The sequence below is a fragment of the Symphalangus syndactylus genome, chromosome 17 (genome assembly GCF_028878055.3).
Source record: "Symphalangus syndactylus isolate Jambi chromosome 17, NHGRI_mSymSyn1-v2.1_pri, whole genome shotgun sequence".
In the NCBI taxonomy this organism is placed as follows: Eukaryota; Metazoa; Chordata; class Mammalia; order Primates; family Hylobatidae; genus Symphalangus; species Symphalangus syndactylus.
The window spans coordinates 49181000-49198466 of NC_072439.2; the positions used below are offsets into that span (position 1 = coordinate 49181000).

Genomic DNA, 17467 nt, shown 5'->3' on the forward strand with positions numbered 1-17467 from the left:
CTAGATTTAAATCTAAGTCCCTTGTGTTCATCATCATGGATTTTAGATTCTAGGTCCCAATTTACCCATAACCATGAATAAACTTAACCCATCACAACCCCAGGTACAGGGAAGAAAAGGCTAGAAACATATTGCTGCCTTGCCTACACTATGTCACTATAGGATATCCCAGAGAATAGAACTCTAATATTTGCATTTCCGTGTCTTTAATTCCTAAATTTTCTGAAGATTGTAGGATGTGGTACATAGCAGAGAGAAGAGAACATTTAGAATCATTTTACTTTAAAATAAAACAACTTTGAAAAAACAGTTGTGCATACACTTAATAAAATGGACAAATACCCTCTGAGAATTGAAATATGATTTTATGTATATTTAATTGCCCACATTTCTGAACCTAAAGACAAAATGCGCAGACATTTATGTTTTGCATCTACCTTAAAAAAGTGTTTTGAAGTAGTTCATACTTATCACATTGTTAAGTAAGTAAGAAATAAGAATAACTTAACAAATTATTTCTGTTAGTTAAGAAATTATCATGGAGATTATTGAAAAATGGAGAGAGTACCCTCAATTTTATTCTAGGTGCTTGTTCTTAAATATATTATTTTTTTCATTCTAAGATTGATGTTTTTACCTTTCTGCTACTTTTGTGCTGTACCTAAAGTCAATGTGGAACATGGCTTTTAAACAAACTTTCTCCTACCCTGAAAGTCTCCATAGCCCAACAGAGAGAAGGCAAATTTTGCCCAGAGATCAAGAAGAAGGAATTCCAAGGGAGAACTGGTGACTCTCCCTCTTCTCCACCTGAATACAGTTCATGGAAACCTGAAAAATACCTCGCGAATGTTTGGAGAAATCATAGTGGCTTTCAGACATTCAAATCTGCATTCCCAGACTGTGGCATGAGTTGGTGCTACCCTCATCTACTGCATCCCTTGGACTGAAAGAAGTAAATACTCCTCTCTTTCAAGGAAATGACAGTTCCTGAAAGAATATTGAAAATATCCTCGTTTTTCTTAATTTGCTCTCCCTGTCTTGGTAGTCCTATCTGCCAACAGAATTGAGCCATGGAAATTGGTGAGGTTTTACCATGTTGCAGATAATGAAAGGAATGTGGAAAATTCTGATCTCAGCTAGAAACCACAGTTGAGGAAAGTTCATTTTGCTCCTGTGTCAAAGTTCAGGAAAAGGCAGCCCAGTTCTCTAAATAATTTCGTATCTGTAGTGAGAGGTTTAAAAGTCTTAAACGAATTATAGATTTTAAAAGTTGCTTTTCTCCTCGTGCTAAAGTATTTGGTTTTACTGGAGGAAGTGTTCAAAGCCATAAAGCTCAGTAATCGGGATAACTTCCCCCCAAGTTTCATGGGGTTTCCAGAGCGCTGAGAGGCTGTTGGATGGCCATGGCTCCTTTAGGAACAATAAATCCTCTGGAGGATTCCAAACCTCCCCATTACCAATTATGCTAATTATTAGTTTCTCACAGCTTTCTCCACTCTCCATCTCTCCTCTTCCTTCATCCACTCCCCATCTTTGTGGAAAAGCCATTTGTAAGAAAACTACATTCATGTGCCCTTTGATCAAACAAGAACCTGTTGACTCCCACAAACATAAACTTCCCTTCGCTATCAGTTATCTTACCGACTTTTTTGGCAAGAAAAAAAAAGGCCAGAGAGATACATGTATTCCTCATCTAAATGATCTCTCTCCTATTTAACCAGCAACTAGCAATCATCCGACATTAATTTATACAGTTTGTGCAAATACCTAAGCTATTTAAAAGGCTGCTCTGGGTCGTGTGTGGCAGGGAACATCTATCTGGTGAATAGGCAGTGTCACACGGTAGCATGCTCTCTTGTCAAGACCGATTGTGTTTTAGGCAAACATTTGCGCAAACATAAAGGCAAAGGTCAAGGACTGTTCAGTCCCAGTATGTGCTAATTCACCTAGCGAACCAATGGGGCAAAAGTTGCATTTTATATGCTCGCCCCCGCCAGACCCAAAGCAGGAGTCGCTCCTGCTAATGAACAAAATCGCCTCTGATCGGCTCCCTTGTCAATTTCTCTTCGGCTCTCTGTTCCATTTCTCTGGGCTTCCTCAGAAATACAACTGGTAAAGACGTGTTTGCCAACATCTGTATCAGCTCCGCCCAATTTCTGGGGCAGCACATGCTTATTCCACGTTTCTGGTAGCAGAAAGCTAATAATAATAAAATCTAGCTTACTACAGACGCTTGCAGGTACTCAAATGAAGGATTGCTCATTGCTGGCATCTGAATATCCATGCCATGCAGAAAAACAATATTACTTAAACCTCAGAGTCGAATCTCAAAGCCGCAGGTTAGTGGCAGGAAAGTGCATTTGTAACACACGTTTGTGGAAATGTGGTATGCGCGCGCACTGGGAGCCGCGTTTCTTTGGGACACTTCGCTACATTCGGCGAATACAAGGTATCGCTTTCCAGTGAAATACGCCTCCCTCACCAATATATCTACACCATCTCCTACAGATAATGCCTAGTTATTTTTCCAGCCTCTAAAAAAAAAATACAAATGATTTCAAGTGGATGTCAACTTGAGCAACTCGGAAGTGGAATATTTTTAGGGTTAAACAAACGTGCGCACGCACCAACCGGTAGGGTTTACTCTGCATCAATAGTCATTTGGCAAGAACCAATGGCTGAGTTTTTGCAAATCGTCCATTTAAGGGAATAGTTTTTTCCCTTGATAAATCCGAGTCGCAGCTGTGCGCGTCCACAGGCAAGTAGTTTACACGTGCAAAATTCATTCCCGAGTCAGGCGAGCCACAGGCTCAGCTGAGGCGCGGTGCGGCGCTTGCCTGGGGCTAGAGAGTCCACGACTTGTTGCCTCTGAGACCCGAACGCGGCTTTCCAAACCCCGGCCACTCAGAATTTGAGGACCTCTGGGTCTATGATGACAGGGCTCTAGGAGAAAGCGCCTCCCTGTAGAACACCCACAAAAACAGAGCAAAGTCGCAGGAGGAAGTCATTCTAGGAGGGAGCTTGGAGTATTCTCTCATTTCTTAAAAACAACAGAAAAACTCCCCACAGTGCATTTTCACTGCCTTCCAAAACCAAAGAGAAAACAGAAGAAAATGTAACTTACCCTGACCTGCCACAATACTACATTTTGAGCGTCCTTTTAACACTTTGAGTCTTCCTTTAGTGTTGCAGCCTTTTCTTTCCTCTTGTCAGAAACCAACTTTCAAACTATCTGCGAAAAATAAAAAGTAAATAAATAAAACCAGATATTTTGACATATCTTGCCGGCTAGAATCTGCCTCAAAGACTTCTTACTTCTTTCTCTACAAAAATTTCCTACACACCACCTGGGCAGCTTCACAAGGCTTAAAGTTTGTGTGGTTTGTGTGAGCAAATGTGTGTGTGTGTGCGCGCGCGCGCGTGTGCGGATGTGGGCAGTTAGTTGCTTTTAAAAAGACATCGTTGTCCTTCAGAGTAATAAAAGTGTAGCCCCCATCTTTGGGTGTGGGGATTTTACATGCACTTCTCATTTCAGTTAACTTTTTTCGAGCTGAGAAAAGCTGCTAGCTTACTTTCGGGAGACTTTGCTCGTTATTCATCTGTTTAGTCGCCTCAGAGGCACAAAAGCGGATCTGCGGCGTTATGAAAAATGGCCTGAGCGCGGAGAATGTCACAGTGGTCGGCGTATTATTTTAGCCCTTCTTAAAAAAAAAAAAAAAAAAAAAAAAAAACTCAGGGAAAGTTTGCTTTTGATGAATTCAATAAAAGCAAAGCTGCAACGGAAGAGATTTTCAGCTAAAATTATACAGCATGGGGCAGAGCTTAAAACAGCCAGATGGCCAAAGGTAGAGGGACCCTCTCGGTTTCAAACCCCAGATACAGAATTCCACCGGCTGAGTCTCTTAGTTTATTTAATCCCGCGTGTATCTTTTTTGTTTTCTTTCTTTCTTTTTCTTTTTTCAGTTGATTTCCTAGCTCTTTTCTCCACCTCACTTTTGGTTTCCCACCCGAGAAATTGCTGGTGAAACCCCGTCTTGGGATTTGCAGAAGTCACTTTTCAATTTCCCCTTTGATAATAAAGTTAAACTGTCCAACGCCAGCAGCCTGGAGTGAAGTGAACCCCTGAGGCGGTAGGCGGGTTCATTGCAGGCCACCATTCGGTTCCAGGTTCAAATCCCGCAGCCTTTGACGTCTCAGGCCACCTGTGGCTTTTGAATATAAGGACAAATATATTCATTCCAACCCCTCCCATTCCCCACCACAAATGGGGAAAACTAGAAGAGCCTGGTCACCCTCAACCTTGCCCCCTCATGGATCCTTCCCTCTCCTGTAATCGCAACTGCAGAGCCTTGTATTCCCGGTAAATTCATCAGCACTTCTCCCCATAATTTTCTTAGGAATGAGGGACACACAAACTGAGGTGATCACCGTGGCTTCCCAGACTTTGGAATGGGAATCATGAAGTTAATCTACATCCTATTTGAGCCATTTTCTTGGAGTCGGATGTTGGCAAAGCAGAAAAAAGTGAGGAGGGGGGAGAGTGAGGTAAAGGAATTGGAAGTTTACTTTGAAAGTCTAAAGGAAGATCAAACTTGTAGCCTGAAGCCCTTCCTCTGGAAAGGAAGGAAGGAGAAGAGGTTGGGTGGTGGGGTGGGGGGGAGGCGGGCGGTGGGGGGTGAGCATTGGAAACCACCCAGGATCCCACTTTTCAGCGCCAGCCCTGACAGGATTCAGTCTGGTGTGGGAGTTTGGCTGCCACTTCCAGGAAGGCCTCCGAATGAACCCTACCCAAATGTAAACACAGCTCTCCAGGCTAAGGAACGGTGTGGCAAGGCGCACGTTTTCAAAAGGATTTGGCAATTTGAGGACCCTCAGCCCAGCAGACCACTCCTCCCCAATCACCCACTGGCAAGGATTTGGGGGTATTGTGGGAGTGAGGGCCAGAGAGATCCTGCAGGTTGAAGGTTAACACTGGGATGATACTGGTTTCAAAGAACCTGCAGTAATGAAAGGGGAGGCAATCACTCTGAACTGGATTTTCTGAGCCCCAGCCTTTCTACAGAGGACAGGCAGTCCAAGAAAAGAAAACAGTGGACCCTTTGGCAGTGCACTGCTCCAAGTGCCTGCTCTGCCACTTTCAGGCTGAGTGACCCCAGCAAAGTTTTTTAACCACTACCTCAACCCTCCATTTTCTCGTCTGTAAAATAGTCATGAAATAAAATCTGTTTCAAATCAATTTTTTGTTTGTTTTAAACAGGACTGTGAGTACAAAGCATTTCCAGCAAATCCACAGTAAATACTGGTGTATTGTGGGTGTTGCCATTGTTGTTGTTTTGATTATAAATGCTGAAGTAGATTTTGCTACGATACTACCACAAAGTATAGATTCCCAACAAGCGGTTCCTCGGACCCATGCCCTCACTCTTATTAGCTCTGAAGATTGAAAAGTGTCCAGGCTTGGACACCGAGAGCCCTTCCTGCACCTCTACCATTCTGGAATCAAACTCACAAGGTAAGAGCCTCTGCCTGACTGGGATCAAGCCCGCAAGCTGAGAGGCTCTCCCTGATCGTGTGAGCCGCGACCCAGTCGGGGTCTGGACAACTCCCTCCTTTCCCTGCGCTGGGCTGCAGAGCCCCCTGGAATACCTGAGGGTATCCCCAACCTGGTCTCTCAAAGATGCCCCGACACTGGAAGAAACCTTTAAAGATGGACTGGAGAAGCTCTTTTGGAAAAGACAAGGCGCTCACTTTTCTACTTTTGGGAAGTAAAGTAAGAGAACCAGAGGAAGACGTCGTGGCGACTGAAAGGATCCCGCCAGCGCACCCAGCCTACTTCAAGTTCACATCTCCAGTCTTCCCACTCAACTATTTTTTTGCAGAGAATACCGGGAAGAAACCTCTTCTCCCAAGAGGACTGCTGGGGGTCTGGGTAGGGAGAGTTCGGTTTCTGAGTGGGAGTCGCGACCTCCAGCTGCTCCCAGACCTGAGAAAAGGAGGCACAACTGCAGCTCGGAACCCAAGGCACACCTTTAGAATACACTGCCAAAATTAATGACCTCATATTGTAGGACAAAGGAGCTAAAAAAAAAGAAAAAAAAAAACTCACTATATTTGGGGCCGGCTTACTTCAACCAGCATTTAGTGACACGTAGAGGAGAGGTCTTTAACCTCTCCTCTTGGAGTTCCCCCACTTGTTTCTAATGTTTGAAGTGCAGAATGGTTGATCCCGGTATCTACCAGAACTGAGGAGTCAGTGAGGACTAAACTTTCTGTCAATATTTTCCCAATCTTGACTGCCACAAGGACTCCCAGGGTATCTCATGCTTCAGACTCAAAATGGAGCCCTGCCTGGCACCCAAGTTAGAAATTGAGCAGGTACTCAGCGTCCTCAAGAGAAGGGACTATCAAGAGTCTAACGCCGCTAGCCCTGGCTTTGGACTCTCTCACCTGCCAGGGAAGCTAGGGCCAAGAGCTGCTTGCTTAGGCTGCAGCAGTCCATCTGCTGGCCACCCCACCCTTGCTGCTAAGGCTCCTGACCTTGTAGATGACGGAATTCCCAGGAAAGTGTTATCGGAATATTCACACCCTGAAGAATGGAGATAGGACAGAGAGAAATTCCTGGATAGAAATTCGTGTCTTGGTTGTTTGTAGATAAAGAAAAATCCACTGGGTTTAAACCCGAAGGTTTCTGTAGTTTAAACTCAGAAAAACAATCTGTCTGTGCCGACAGATATGTGTGGGAGTGGGGTGAAGCCGATTTAAATATCTGTCCTGACAGATCCCTGAACTACTGAGCTGAAGATTTCTATGACTAATGAACTTTGCTTTGTGCTTTACAATTTTCATGAAACTATCAGAAACTATGCCCACTTAAATACGTGACCAGTTTCATAAATCACAAATTGTGGTACATCCAAAGCACTCATTTGCTTCACTTCAGCTTTTGTGGCGCTCCATTTGGACAAATCCAGTGGCCCCCAAAATTTGCACAAGACAAATCGTGTTCCCACTCCCAACCCACCATCTCTCTCTGAATTCTCACTTGTTTGTGGCTTTCTATGTTGGGCAGTATCAATGGAAAGGAACTTGGCATTGGGTGGCTAACATTCCCGCCCACCAGAGGTGGGGTCCCAGCATTAATTGTCCTAATAAATTGAGATATACTGTGCATAATGCAATGGAGCAATATGGTTATAGTCCATATGTATGACTTAATTAAGCTATTTGCAACTTGATGTTGCAAGTCAACGGGTGTGCAAGTGGATTAACAATTGCTGGCTTCCTTATCCTCAGAATGGCGCATAATTACTTTACTAGTGGTACATATCAATTTTTCATGATTGCGGAAGCCATGCCCCCTGCACCAAGAAGCCGTTTAATAACTCTCCATTGTGTATTTTAAAAAAAAGTAGTGTTTGGAAATATCTTGAAGTCCCTCCCAACATTTGAATAGGTTCTTATTGTGGCTTTTAATGGGCTATTGTTTTATTCCTGATGTATTTTTTATAAAGGGGCAAAGGCTAAACTCTAAGTCCTTGCTCTGAGAAGGAATGGGAGTTCTCCTCTTGCCTTCCATGCAGAGAATGCCTCTCCCCTATGCTCGATGCCAGGTTGGCAGAAGAGGATGTAGTGCACCAGAATAAAGGTATGCAGCTGAGCCGCTGCCTCTAAAATTGTCTGTCTGGCCCCATCTCTCTCTAGATAGATAGATAGATAGATAGATAGATAGATAGATAGATAGATAGAGATAGACAGATAGACAGACAGACAGACAGACACACACACACTTCCTTCCGCTTAAAGATAAGTGAGGACTGGAAGTGGTCTGCTCCTTCCAGCACCCCTTTCCCAATTTCACCAATGCTACAATATCCCAAATGCTACAAAACTCCTCATGGTTGAGGCTTAGGAAAGCAAGATGTCTGGCAGCCCCACAGGGTAGTGTGTACTAACACGGGTTGATGAAATTTGCAAGAGAGCTAATAAAATTACCCAACCTGATGACAGAGACATCGACATTACTACTTCCTGGGCTCCTTGCCCTTTGTTTAGAGTCAGATGGCTCCAAAACCCCAGCTCACTTCCACCCTATCTGGGGATGGGTGGCGACGATGTGCATTTGTTCCATGTGATTAACTATTCGAATCTTAAGTCAAGGTTGATCATTTGACCTCTCTGAATTGAACTAAATTCATCACCTATAATTTTATTAACAAGCCCAGTGGCCATCAATCATAATGAGAGCATGGGGAGCCAACATTTTCCAGGAAATTGTGTCAACTTCATTGGCACATGGTGCTTCCACCATCCCTTTTCTATCTTGAGTTGAGCAGGCATGTACCTGGGGTTTCCTCTGAGGATCCAAGGTCAGTGCAGCACCCAATGAGTGGTGGCACTTGGGAGGAGGGGTTTTTTTATTGTTATTATTTTCCTTGACTGGATGAAATGGTGTCAGTTCTAAACTAGTTCCCTACCTTTGGACTAGTGAGATAATTTGGCAACCGTGTGTCCCAGCCTTAATCCAAATGATATTTCATGTAATTTCAAAAGGTGAAATCAGGATCAGGGCTGCTCTTCACCATTTCTGATAATGCTGTTGTAAATCACTTTGAAATCACAGTATATCAGCTTGTACATATGCAGAAGTATTCAAGTTATTGCCTGCTGGTGAAATAAATATAACAGCAGTTTCATTAAAAAATTTAAGTAGGGTAAAAATTTCCAGTGGTCTTTTAAACCCAACTCGGCATTAATTCTTTAAAACTAAGGTTGCAGAGTCCCTGTTTTTAATGTTTCCTGGTCAAAGTTGATTTGTTCTTATACCTGAAGCAGGTGATGTTTCTGTAGAGACATCTGAATGACAGCGGGAGTGAAGGACAAATCTAATAAAGCCTAATAAAGCGTGAGCGCCAAAATGTCATTAAACTTACAAAGATGAGACTCAAAATCACTAAAAAGGTAAATGTCTTCATTAGTCTGATCTCTGAAGACTGTCGAACATTTCATTAATTTATAATTTATGATTGTTTGACAAATATTGAAAAGTATGTAAATATGAGCGGGATAATGTCTTTTCTGCGGGAGATGAGGAAATGACCCAAACTGTACGTGCCTGCAAGATTACACACAGGACCTAGCTCTCTGTTATCAAACTGTGCCGCCCCTTTAGCCAACATATTGTGCAAGTGACAAGTGAAATAGTGCAGATAAACCAATGGTTTAAAACGTAATAAAGACAACAGCCATTTGCATTTTTTACATTTTATTACAAAGGTAATTTACTATGACACATTTCTGAATGTAATTTATGAAAACATGTTAAAGCAATTACATCGTGTATACAGCCCTCAGAGCTACAAAATTCAGATAAATAATAATATTATAGATCTTTAGAGACTTTCACTATTGAAAACATATCATAAAGGGAATCTTTTATTTAAAAAATGGTTTGTACAGAAGAAAATAATGACATTAAAATTAAAACTTAAGATAAAATCTTGAAGAACAATAGTAAATGAATACTGTGCTTTGCTGGAGTTGCAAAATTAAATCTTCATGATGACAATTTGCTTATTTCACAGGGTGTGTTATCAACAATTTTTTTTTCTTTTCTGGAGTTGTTGTTAGGTGCAAAGTATTAAAAGCTTCTTGGGAGGGAGATACAAGATGAATGTATGTTTCCTTTTTCAAATTTGTGAGGTGATTCCTTCTCTCCATTTCTCTTTTCTAAAGTACAGGGCTGTGCTAACTTTGAAAAGTAAAAGACGCCATTATGATCAGTCTTGTGTGAACCAGCCCTTCAAGTACACCAGCCTGTCAGGAGTTATGAAAATGGGAGAAAATTTCCTGGAGGAAGATGAAAGAAAAGTTGCATAATAAAGCATAAAATGAAAACTAGAAACATTTCATGTCTCCTCCCACTCCCCAGATCAAAATTTATATTGTAGTTGTTCCTTAGTATGTTCTAAAACTGGTAGTGCATGATTAGATACTATAGATTCAGCCTCGAACTATTCTTAACAACTTTTTTTTTGAAAGGAGAGAATCTTCCTTTCTTCTGTATTGATAGGTACAATACTTTTCTTAAATATTTTAGCTTTAAAAATCAATCCTAATGCAAGCCTGAAATGGGAACTTTTCCTCCCTATGGGGCACTGCCCTGAGTTTGTTTCATAACCTTGAGACAATCTGCAGGGCCTTCTGTACCTTTATCTGAAATATCTCCTAGGGAACATTACCTGCTGTGACAGACTTAAAGCCACAACCCCCCTCCCACCTGTATTAAATCTCTTCAACCCAAGAAAAGAGTCCCTAGACCCAACTTAGATCCAAATTGCAGTGGCATTGGAAGCATGTGATAGTTGCACTTGCTTCTTCTCTTTCAGTTGGCTATCCTAGCAGCCCACAGTAACTGGCCTCCAAAGCTTCACCTTCCACTGCCTTTCAAACATTCAACATCCTCAAGTGTGGGTGCGGATGCAAAGGCACTGGGGCCTTTGAAGCATGTCCGTGCCCATAGAGCCCATCAGCTGCGAAAGGTGGGCCATCGCTAAAGTTGGACCATCGCTATGTTCAGGTAGCCAACTCTTTCTTTGAAAGAGTGGGCAGGTGAGTCCCAGATCTACTGAACCGGACTCCTGAAGTCCTTACCACAGAATCTTGCTCTAACTTGCCTCTTCCTGCTGGGTGTTTTGCGACCCAACTGGCCACGCTGCTCACGCTCCTATCACCCTCAGGCAAAGCTAGCGCCTCTCTCCCGTCAAGGATCAGGCAAGTAGGTATTGCCGGCGGACAGACAGGCAGCTCGAAGGGCTTGAGCTCCAAGATGCGATCACTGACCCACTTTCTTGCCTTTCATTGGCGTGGGTCACCCTTCTACTTTGCATTAGTACCTATTCTCACATTACCACCAGGAATTGCCCCACCATCATCCCTAGCCCAGGAGAGGCAGGGGCCTATGTAAGTCTGAGAGCTCCCGACCCTAGGCGGGTCTCAAAGCCTCCCCCATTACCCTGCAAAGCTCTATTGGGCAAGAGGAGTGGGCTGTGAGTTAGTTTCAACCAGAGTTAAAGTCAGTCCTCGGCTCCCGCCTTTGCCTCTCTTGGAATGTTTAGGGGCTGCATATGCTTTTGTGTTGCAAACAGCAAGCAGGGTCCCCAGGAGTCCCTGACCCCGTGCCTTGGCTGGAGCGCCGTTTCCCTGGACGACTGTGGCTGGGATGGCCTCCTGGCAGTAATCTTGCGCAAACACGCTGCCACGCGCAAGGACGCCAGCTCAGACACGCAGCGCCCCGCGCATACAAAGGAATGTTCCCTCATTAAAAAAATAAAAGAAAAAGAAAAGAAAGAAAGAGGAGGAGGAGGAGGATGGGGGAGAGGGAGAAGGAAAAGGAAAAAGGGAAAGGAGAAAAAGAAGGAGGGGGAAAAGAATAATAATAGATATGAGAATGCATTTCTCAAATGGTAAACTACCCACGAAGGGGGAAATGTAGTGGGGAGGAGTGTTGAGTAAAAAGAGAAGAGGAGAGGGGAAAATGATATCTGCTGAGGTGTCAACACCAATAGTCAAATAATCTCCTAATAATTAATGAAACAATGAAATGGCTGCATTGTTTCCTATTAAGCTTTCCGTACATGACCCCATCTATGTCTGCACCTCCATGCTTTGAAGACTTACAGTATATGCAAAAACAAACTTTCCCTCAGTTTTTTTTTTTCTTCTTTCCCTCTACCTGTCAATCTTTTCCTTCCAAACAGTCAGATGGTTTTAAAAGAAGGAAAAAGAGAGGAAGAAAAAACCCTCCACCATCATCACCACCCAAGAAATGATAAATAGCATCGCATAGCTAATCGCTGGAGGGCGCATTTACCAATTCATAATCATTTATTCTTGGTGATGTATGGCTCTTACTCCTAAATCTGAAAAGCTTCTATTTGAAGGTGTAAATAGCTTTTTTTTTTCTTTCCTGCAGTAAACCTTCCTGCATTAGCAGTGATTGATCTCATGTACAATTCGTCCCAGAGTGCTATTTTACAGGGGGAACACTAGCTTTTGGAGATTAACTGGGGAGTCTGTTACATATTAATGAAGCCGGGAGATATACTAACGTTTTGGTAATTTAGTTATTTGTGTCTATAGCTATCGTCGTTATTTTCTTTTAGACCCCTGCGGTTGCTATCCATCGAATTAAAAAGTGGTCCTTAGAATTTTTTTTTCCACTGGCAACTACATGCCATTTAATGTGAAAAACAAATGTTGACTTCTCTCTTGAAGGAAGTGTGTTTCTTGGCAAGACATCAAAGTGTTTTATACGGTATTAGTGGGTTATGTTAGTTTTCTTACCCAGAGCCTGATCTAAAGTAATAACTAAGGAGGAAGAAAAAAGAAGTCTTAGACATCTCTATACTAGAAAAATTATTTGATCTTCTATGATAAAGGGAGGAAGTTAAAACGCTAGGAGAAAAGTGTTTTTGGAAAGAAGGTCCTTAAAACATGTGACAATCCAAACTGAATCAACGTTGGGAGTGGAGGTGAGGGAGGAGGAGCAGAGGTTGCTCATTGATTTGCAACCTGATAATTAATATCCCACCAAATGAGACATCAACGTCATTAATGCCTGTGTGTTCCTGGGGAGAGACTGTGAGTGAATTCCCATCCGGAATGAAAGCCAGATCCCACAGAGGTTGCTTTTCCGCCCAGTATAAAATGGTATTAATCCTTTGTTTTCCCGTAGGATTTGTATGGGGTGAGAGTTTTCCTAAAATACTCTGTGGCCTCCCACAAAAGATCTGGGGCGTTGTCTGTGGGCAGGAAGCCCCTCCATATGCCCCCACAACTCCCTTGGCTCTTTGGAGAATGCAGGACTACAGCCAATTGAGGGTGTGGGGTGAAGTGGGAAGAAAAGTTTGCAAAACGCCGTGGTCAGAGTGCAGTGAGGGCCAGAACCTGCCTTGTGTAAGAAAGGTAGATCATTCCTTTCCACTTTCATGACGTCCAGAAACTGCCTGATGAGTTCCGGTTAGCCCAGGGAATCTGCATCACATCTCTAAGGCACATCCTCCCCGGGGCGCCTAGTATATGAGTCTTACCCCATTGCCCTTCTGACTGTCTACCTCCCCCACCCACTAAAAAGGAGGCCCCTCTGCATTCCCTTTTAAGGGGCCCTGTCGCCATCCTCCTCCCAGAAGCCCAGATCTGGAGCTCTGGAGAACTGGGGCCTTCTAGCCCAGTGTTTGCTGAGATGGAAGCCTCAAGAACCAACAATCTTTCTGGAGCCGCGAAACGCTGAAGCGTGATAGCGCCAGTTGGCCAGGGCGCGCCCCTTTTGTTTTCGGGGGGCGATTTATGTCCTTTATAAAAATGTGGTTTGGAAAAATAGAAAGGGCCTTGAAAACGTTGTTACAATGAAAAAGGGACAAATTAGAAGACATTTTCCGTGATCAAAGGAGAGAGGGAGAGCTCGCATGGGCATTCACAAAGCTTGACTTATTCACTTCCCTCCTTTGCAAGCCAGGGCAACAAGCGTGTCCCCCATTGACAAGGAGTCCTATTCAGACTGCAGGTGCGAAGTGGGCCGGCGCGCCCGGCCACATTATGTCAAGGTTGTTGGAGATTAGTGTTCGGCCCTAATAACTAAAGCGCTTGATTTACATTGGAAAAAAGCCCCCTCAGCCGTGAAAACAAAATCGTTGAACGCGTGATCATTGCGAGGGCGGCTGATATCCTAATAGGTGCATTGTTCTCTGCCTGGCGCAGGCGCGCCCCGGCCTCCTTAGGAAGGGCAAGGCCTGGGCTGCTGGCCGTGGACCAGGTCCCCAGTCACACACCCTGTCAGGGTCTGAGAAGAAAAGGTGATGGGTGGGGCCTGCTTTAGTGAGGCCTAAGGAAGGCCTTCCCTGAGAGTCCCGATCTGGGATCCGAACTGTGGCAAAGCCTGAGATAGGAGAACAGTGGGGGCTGCAGTTCTAACACAGTCAAGGGTTCCAAGGCTGAGGCAGCTCCAGCTTTACTATGGTGGAAAAGCTGGGGAACTAGTCTTGAAGTATTGTGAATAAAACAATTTTATTCACAGGTGAAGAACACTTTGGGGTAACTAGAGAGCTGAAAAACTTACAAAGGACTAAGGCACCCCCACTGGGATTGGCTGCCTCAAAAACCACTGTGAAGTGTTCAGGCCAAATTTATTTCCTGCAAGAAGAGCCCACTTCAGAAAAGCCCAGAACAACCTGCATCCCAGGACTTGGGTGTTTTTTTTAATCTGTTTTTGTTGTTGTTTTTTATTGTTTTGAGTTTTTTCTGTTTCATTTTCTCAGGAATGGAGGGGTGGGGGTGTTCATTTTGGCCTTGGGTCTGTGTGCCCCTGTATGCCTATCTCAGGGCAGATTTTATTCCCCCATCTACTTTCTGTGCCTCCTAGACACCACCCTCCCCCACCCATGAGAAGGGATCCAGAGAACAAGAGATCTGTAGTTGGGACTGAAGAGCAGGCATTTCAATATGGATATGTATCCATTCTATCCATTTTAACTGCAATATCTTTTGTGAAAGTGAAGCTACTTAAGGCAATTTCCATAAGATCCATCCTAGAAGAAAAGGTTCTGTGGGGACAAGGTGAGAAAGCTGTTAACTATTGTTTGGCCCTGAAAAGGTCGTAAGTCAGAGCCTCAGTAGCTGACCTGTCAGGGGAAGGTATAAAGGCTTTATTCATGCAGTTGCTGCAATGTTCTCAGCTCACACAAAAGTGTTTTTATGATTCGATTTTCTTACCTCTTTTCTTAATTAAAAAGCTGAACCGTTAGAATAGCACCTGCATCTGTCCTGACAGTGCCTGCATACTAATTCCAGAGTCTTTACAGCTTGTAATTATAACATAAAATCAGAGATTGAATAAAACAGAAGGATTTTGCTCCCAAAGCCCTGCTAATCCCCTTTTAAAAGGGTCTGGTGAAATAATTCACAACAGTTTCCGGAAGTTGGATTACCACTCCATTTTTTTTTTTTTTTTTTTTTTACTTTTTACAATGAAATGATAATTCACACTTTTAAAAAGGCTTTTTTTCTACAACAGGTTTTTATTGATTTTTTTTATAAAAGAAAGTTTGCCAGCTTTGGGGGCAATAGAAAACATTTCACTATAAATTTCTTATTCACTAAATGCAGTGGCAGGAAATGTAGGGAAAATTTTGTGGTATGTTTGAAACAATTTTCTCAGGTGAAAGTGGCTAAAGTGTGATGAGGAACTGCTTATGTGCATCAGGCAACTCACTTCTCTCAGAGGAAATACACAAGCAAATTTTTGGGGGGCAGATGCCTATTTTTCATGGCTTAGAAATATGAACATTTCAGGAAAAACATTTTTCACTGAGATGCTGGGTGTACTCTTTAAAGGATTAATGAATACATTAATGAGTTCAAAAGCTAGAGGACTCTTAAACCCTAAGTAAGACCTTGCAATGACACAAATCAAGGACCTTGAGGTGTCAGTAGTTTCTCTTTAGTTTTTGGCAAAGAATACCATTCTCATGTGGCTAATCCGGTCTTGCATGGGCTAGCCTTCAGTCATAGACAAGGGGAAACCAAATCATCCTTCTGATAGCCTATATACATCATCTAATATTGTTATTGGTGGATTATTTTTTCTTATTTTTTCAATTCTACAACTACATGTCACAGCTATAATGATAGGTAATTCTTTAATTTTGCTTTATTCTCTCTGCAGACATTTCCCAAGGCTGTTCAGGTTCAGGAACACCTTGTTTTGGATTGCTTTCCCTGCATTTTGGTCATGTAGTCTACACTGGCTCTAAATGAGGAAAAAAAAAAAATCACGGCAGGACAAGTTTCAAAGTGCATCCTCATGGTCACATTTACACTAGATTGACCTGTACCCATGCCCTAAGGTACATTTTTTCTTTCTCTTCTTATCCATGCAGTTGCTTTGGATGTTTGCAAAGCCACTGGACAATTTGGACAATTCAGGGACAAAACTCAAGACCACCCCAAAGTGTCTACTGAATTTCTATTTTTCCTGAATGACTTTGGGTTCTGAGCTCCAAAACTTTCCTAGGAATCTCCCGCTTGTTTTTCTCACTGGAGATATTTGGGTGAAAAGGCAAACCTATCCTGATGCCTAGAAATGAAGTTGGTGAAGTATGTAATTTTGGGATCTTCAGTCACTTGTTGATCAAGATGTTATTAATTTTTCTGAAATAAGGATTTAGTAAGAAAAAAATCATGATTGCGAAAAAGGTCCTGATGCCTTCTTGGGAAAAATGTACTTTTGTGTGACTTTTGCCCAAACACCCTGTCCTCAGCCCTCACATTTTCCCACCTTACACACCCAAGACTTGAAAAGTCCAAACTGCAGAGGCTTATGATAAAATAAATTGACACAAGGCAGGCAGAGCCATTGTGTTTACTGAAATGCCAGTCTTAACAAGTCATGGGGTGACATTAAGGCAATTGGTTTCTTCAGCTTCGTTCCTCACCAAAATAAACTCAATTCTCTCTAATTTTTCTTGTGCCTTTAAAAACTAATTTACATTTTTGTCTCAGTGCCCGGGTGCCCTGGGCTCTGGAACGCTCAGAGAATAAACTTCTCAGAGAGTTGATCTCAGAGAAGAAAGTGACATCGGGGCTCCCAGCTATCCTTCGGATTGCCTGAAGGAGGTGCACGCTGCTATGGAGTTTCGGGCCCCTGAGGGCGCCACAATTTCTGCTAGGGACTGAAAATATTCACCTGATTCAGTGAAGAGCTAGGGGAATGTTTCTGAAAGACAGAATCCCAAGATAAGTAATAGTAATAACAACTATCACTAGCAAGTACATTGTAAATGTTTAAAGGATTATCTTATTTAACACTCAAACTTGCAAAGGAGGTTCATTTTAATTTCATTTTACAGATGAAGGAACTGAAGCACAGAGACGTTTCATCATGTACCCAGGGGCACAGGGCCAGTAGGTGTACAAGCAGGCAGACTGCCTCCTCTTATCCAAGATCTTTTCACCAGGCCAGCACAGTTTCTACCTGGTGCTCTAATTAGGAATAGCGAAGAAAAGAGCAGGATGAGGTGGAGGGATCATTAGACGACTAAAGCGCCCCCAAGCTTCCCTGAGCATTGTCAGTTCAGGGTGGGAGGAGGGTAACTTCCCCAGAGAGCAAGTGAGATAATTCTAGAGTGAGGCTAGCCAAGGGCACTTGGGGACCAGTAAATTCAACCCTCTGTCAAAGGTTACACTATTCAACTCTGCCAAACAATAATGACTCAAAGGAAATCTCAGCTCTCCTAGTGGCTGGGGGCACTGAGGTGTCTAGAAGCACTTTCTCTTTCCTCTTCTACTGCCTCGCAATTGGAACTTGGAAGGTTCAAAGACAGGCCTTTCCTTCTCCAAAACTCTTTCGCGGAATGTCAAGGACATCGGAGCCTCCCGGGCAGCCTGTCTTTTCTCTGCCTTCTAGGGAATGATT

At 43.1% G+C, this 17467-nt stretch overlaps 1 long non-coding RNA gene across 1 annotated transcript in view; it reads right to left on the reverse strand.

Moving 5' to 3' along the window:
* LOC134732880 (uncharacterized) overlaps nt 1–3450 on the reverse strand; it is a 324389-nt gene extending 320939 nt beyond the window's left edge. The window contains exons 1-2 of the long non-coding RNA XR_010116432.1: nt 3316–3450; nt 3125–3232 (exon numbers count right to left, since the gene is read on the reverse strand). This is a non-coding gene — a long non-coding RNA (uncharacterized lncRNA). The remainder of the gene's footprint in view (nt 1–3124; nt 3233–3315) is intronic.
* Between the last annotated feature and the right edge of the window lie 14017 nt (nt 3451–17467).